Genomic DNA, 6,000 nt, shown 5'->3' on the forward strand with positions numbered 1-6,000 from the left:
AAACAGCAAGCCGGTCAAAATCTGTGCCCCATTCACTAAAGAGCTAATGATTGTTGATAGTTGCGTGTTTACGGAAAAGTAGCTTTTCTTTTTAAAAAAAATGAATTTTTAATTAATTGTTTTCTACTGCATTGAGCGCAGAGGTGGGATATGCGGGTGTCGGACTGCCCGAAACAGTCCACAACATGTTTGTATGTGCTCTCAGCATTCCCTACATTTTCCGACACTTTGTCTGTCTGTCTTGTGTGCAGCATACCATCACGGGAAGAGAGGAGATAGAGAGAGGGGAGGGGAATGAAGGTGAAAAAAAAAACAGCCGACAGCAACAAATAAAAAAGACTCCCAAGCAGAGTTTAAAGAAAATAACTCCTCGATCTCGAAACAAATAATTCGATTATTTCCCTTTTAAAACGAACAATGAAACAAAATCCCTGACTTCGAGATGAAGGACGGCGTCTGAGGTGGATTTACGTTTCATTGAAGGTCTCAGAAATGTTAGAAAGAACGTGCGCGCGTTGTGGCTGGTGGTATCGGTTTCAAATTCCAATATTTTTGTTGATAAAATTCATTTTTGTTTGGGTGGGGGGCGGTGGGGGTTGTCGCAGGTTTTGCCTTAGGGAGCAGCACAGCCGTGGTTGCATCGCATCTTATTCTCACAGTCTTCCGGCTTTTCAAATCAAGGACTCGTGGACTGTTTCAGTTACGAGGAAGAATGGCTGAGAAGAAAGAAAGCCAATCGTGTGATCTTCTGTACTAACCCTTGATATGGCGGCCAGCAACGGTCGCGCACCCCCCGTGCTTTTTCTACTTTGGCTGTTTGTCTTTCAAAGAGTTTTTAGTGAGATTTTTAATGGCTGGAATTTACAACCTGCTACTAATAAATCAGCAATGTTTATGTACTAGTGTACTCCGTTGAAATGTCTGAAGGCAACATCATCATGACTGTGAAGTTACAACAGAAACTTTTCGTTTGAAAAAAAAATTGTATTCATGTGAGTTCAAAATCCTAAAGACAAGAAATACGTAGATAAACTATGCAATGTGCAATTTATACACGTGGTGTAAATCAAATTGTACAGGTTGGTGACACACAAATAAAAAGAAATTAAACAATGTGCAAAATATTCACAGGCGGTAAAACAAATAATATTAATTGGTGGCACAAAAATGCAAGAAATACGAGTGTACACACAACAAAATGTAGGAAGGATTTGTGATTTAAAAAAAAATCAACTAAAGAAGAAACTATAGTGCATGTTGGGAAGGTATCCAGGACATGTTGATGATATAAAGGTCGTGCTGATGTTTGGCTCGCCACTGAGCCGGTCCGAGCCGGCCCGCTTGGTCTCATTCCGGTTTCAAGACGGCGCGTGTTTGAACAAGGCGGTTGTGAAGCACGAGGATGCAGACAGAGGTCGCTGACCGCTGGTTCACCTTTCAGCCTGTTTTGCTCCTATTTCTGCCCACCTGAGTAAACAAGTTGGTTGGTGGAGGGTGGGGAACTATGTCACCAAGAAAACATTCAGGTTTCACAGAAGGACAAAGACAGCAAATTTAAAGAACCACTGCTCATTCTTAACCACGAAGAACATATTTTGGAACATTGTCATGGTTAACTTTGGACTTACCTTTGGAAGACATTTAATTATTGCACGATTTAACTAGAAGGTATTTTACGATGAGCTTCAATCAGTTGAATCGGTACGTTTCCTCACCAGTGAGACTCCTGCTCCACTTTCTTGTCAGATATCTTTGTATGACATCAGCTTCAACCATACCTTGCAGTGATCCTCGTATGTTACCTCACATGTACCAAACGTTGTCTTCACCTTTTTCGATGGACTTTTACTTCAAAAGTGACTTTAAAGCGACAGTTGTACACAAGAATACAAAATAAAACGCTGATATGAGTCATTCAAAATGTGACTAGCATTCCTTCCTCACGCTCGCACGCACACACACACACCGTTGTTACAAGAATAAGCTAGTGTACAGTACATGGAGGCGGTGAAAATAAGGTCGGAAGGTGAGCGAGTTTAGAGGACCTAACACGCTGTCGTACTAGTAAACGACCCTTTCACGAGAGACTGTTCTGAGGTCAAGGGCCACCATGAATGGACTTGGATGAGTCAGGTGCGCAAAGGTCATATGCTGGATTAGTCAGGGTCATAAACAGTCTTACGCACAATCGCGCGTGCAAAGCTACACACATGGAAGCACGCAGTCCATCTGGTTTAGGTCGTTGCGGGGAGATATCAGACCACACATTTCTCGGAGGTCACATTTTAAAGGGCGGCGCCCATCTCTCCTTCTGGTTGCCTTAGCTGTCCCCCAGTCCTCTCTATAGGAATTGCCCTTGGGGATTAGCAAAGTTGTATATAGAATCAGTTACCCTTTCCCGACATCTGGTTGGACTTGGGCGTCCGTTTTGCCACCCTGGTATCGATGGATTCTTCTACCTAATCTACCTACTCCGCTTTCCCAATATAGAGAACAAAGTGTGTGTTCCGAGATTTGAACTAGGACCGTAAGATCATCGATGTAGCGGTAACTAGACTTCCGGTTTCGTCAGCATGACAATATATTGAATTTTTGAATTAAAGCTATAAAGAAAGGTTGGTATCTCGAACATCACAAAAAATGGTGAGGTCGTTTAAAGGAGACGCCGATGTTTTTCACGTGGAGTTACAGGCGCGCACGCTTGTTTTCGGGCCAGCTTACCCCCACGCGTTGATGGACAAGTGGACAACAGCAGCAGAAGAAAAACAAAACAAACAAAAACAATACCCGGATGCACAAGGGGTCGCGAGGCCCTAGCTGCATGGCTATCGACAAAAATACTGCTATAAAATACATAAAATACAGCTAGGCTGCCTGCAACGTGGTCCTCGTGCAGATGTCGCTCGTTAGATACATACCAGTCTGCTAGATGACTGGATGATTTGCACAAAACTGCGCCAGACTGGGAATGAGGACACCGTCGTTGTGTACATTTCCATGAAGAAGTAAACACATCTCTGACACGTCATCATAACAGAAAGAGAAATAAGAGAAAGTGCATGCGAGCGAGTGAGAGTGAGGAAAAGTGGGAGTGCTTCTAGTCAAACAGTTTTGTTCCCACGAACTTAAGGCGCTGGCGAGCAAACAGCTACTTTTACCCCCCGGACTCATACTTATCCCTGTGTAAGATGGCTTTTTGACAAACAACTTGCTGTTTGTTGTCAAGTGAGGACTTCTTGAGTATATCATGTCTTTATTTACAATTGGTTGAATGTTGTTTTTCTTTTAATGCTTGGAAGGTTTGGAAGATTGAATCTTAGATAATACCGGCATTGTAATGGACTGATCGGGGTCATTTGCGTTCGTTTTCCTTTTTCATGCGTTGTTTTTGTGTGTTGGTCCTTTTTGGCAGTTAATTATCCGGTTTGTCCAGTTTCGCTCGCGAAGAGTTGGTCAATGTTCAACCCCGTTTACAACATCAACTACATGAATGATATTGATATCATTGTCACGAGTATGATATTATACAGCACTTCCTTGAGAACAAAAAGTAGAATAGTAATCAGTGCCGCCTTGAGTTAAAAGTCTGTCTGCGGCTGAGGTGAACTGGACCGGAGTAGAAGTGTGTTTGTATTAATTAAGTATACGGCGTCTGAAGATACACTGCGTGGCATGAGATGTTTACTAGTTATGCCTAGAATGCTATTTCATTTGTGTTTGTTTGCATCCAATCAGCTGAGGAGAACTTGAAACCGATGAGATCGGAGAGAACCCTTCAGACACCAGTGGAGATCCTATGGACTTCAAGACGAACGTTCACTTGTTTACAGCAGTATCATTTGTTGCATGTGCAAACTATGGTCTACAACAGGCAGTCAATGACAACGAGGAGCTGCAGGCATGAGAAATATGCTGATGAAAAATCTAACGTTGATCGAGACTTACACCCAAGTTGCGGACAGAGGTGGAGAAAGGAATAGGTGAGTTGTTTATAGACAGAGACTGAGAGAGAGAGATTCAGAAATTTCTTTGGACAGCAGTTCCGTCTTATCGTCATTCGGTTGCAGTCTGTTATGGAGCGTCCAGGACTTGACATCATCTATACATTCCTTTGTCTGTACCAGTAGTCCAGAGAGTTCAGTAAGTGCATTTGGCTGATACAGTTGTGTATCAGACAGTGACTGGATCATCTGAGTTGTCACTATAAAATTTCAAGCACTGAGATGGATGCGAGCCAATTCCGAGATGTTATTACATTCTTTGGAGGACCAGGGTTATGCAGCTGTGGATAACAGGAGACTGGGAAGTAGTCGGATAACAGCACATCTTAAAAATTCCTCCAAAATATTAAAGTGTTCGCTCCTCAAATATACAGAAATGTCCGTGTCTCAAAAATATTTATTCTTCAACTCATTTATCTGTAACATGTTGCACAGAGGGAAGAGGTTAGTCTCCTGACTATCAATTTGTTTAGAACCTGAAGAATCTTTGATCATACTAGCGACAGGTAGAAAGGAACTGCAGGTGAAAAGTGAGTCTAATTGCCGCCTGGGGCAGGTAAACAAATTTGGAAAGAAAAATTCGGTTACAAAAAACTCCTAGTCCTCACAGTCTGCACTTATCTCTGTCCACAAGTCACATTGCCCATACATGTTGAGCGAGCTCACTGCATACAATCCTTGTCATGTAAACCAAAACAATTTCCCCATCACCAACCCCCTCCCTCGCGGCGACATCTATTTATAGCTACGTCGTGCTAAATATAGTCCCACCTTTTTGCCCTCAGCAAAGTGCAGGTCGGTGTCAGGGGCTTCGTTATTTGCCGAAATGCACGACCTCCACTCTACCTGTGTGGTTGAGAGTGTTTACAGTTTCCGAATGTGCATCCTATAAAGTGAATCGTGTAGTAAGGGTGTCCGTGCACATGTCGACGTGTTGCAAACGCGCGCACAGACACACATACACGAGATAACTGCACATAGAGCACGCGCACCCGAGAAAGAGAAAAGTAAATTGAATTGCTAACTGGATGTGTCAACGACCGTTTTAAATAGGGATAACATTTCTTAGCAGTTTCGTCAGAAGGGCAGAAGATAATTGAAAATCAAAGAATTCAATGTCTCATATGTTAATTTAATCACAGTAAAGAGAGCGGGATGGAAGGATGCTTGAAGAAAGAGAATACCAAGTAAATCACTACTGACCAAACTTTCCATTTTTTAAAGAGGAAATCATCTCACCTGTTGGAGTTTCAAGGGGTTGGTGTTGAAGAAATCCCATTCTCGTTAATCTCTAGCTTTTCTCATTATTATTCAGTGTCAGTGTAATTCACACGCTGAAATTTATTTTGTTATCAGAAGAATCGAGGACTTTAGTAGCTTGTGATTTTCTTAGTAGGAAATTACTAGTGAAATCTGCTAAGTAATAATCTAGTAATTTAGCTATGCAGCTAACTAGTGCAGCTAGACGGAGGTGCTGAGTTCTCAAGACCCGCCCACCGTTTATGAGGACTTTAGCGCACACGACACACTTGCTCCCCCATGAATACGACGAATTACAAAATCTCTTGATATTATAAGAAGCAAAAAAGTTTCTTTCCCGTAAAGTATTTTTTTCTGTCTGCTGGAATTGCTTTGTTTTAGAGAAGACACTTGTTGTAGCCATTTTCCTGCCCTTATCGTACATCGCCCATCGCCTTTTGTTAAGCTTTTATCAACAGCAAAACAAAGGAGTGAGTTTTGATTTTGAGTCAACAGACATAGCACAGTCTCATAGCACGGTACACGGACTTTTCGCCGACGCGTTTTTGATTTCGCCGCTGGACGTTTCGGAGTCGGACGTTTTGCCGACCGCGTTTCGTTTCGGCGCGGGCACTTCATTCGGCATTTCAGGAGGGACCTTTAGCCGAGTCAAGTGTGGGACGCCCCTTAGCTCACACATTTCTCTCGCCATTGTATCAATGTATCAGTGAACTCTCTCTCACTATCCCTCCTCATGTCA

The sequence above is a fragment of the Pomacea canaliculata genome, linkage group LG4, assembly GCF_003073045.1.
Source record: "Pomacea canaliculata isolate SZHN2017 linkage group LG4, ASM307304v1, whole genome shotgun sequence".
In the NCBI taxonomy this organism is placed as follows: Eukaryota; Metazoa; Mollusca; class Gastropoda; order Architaenioglossa; family Ampullariidae; genus Pomacea; species Pomacea canaliculata.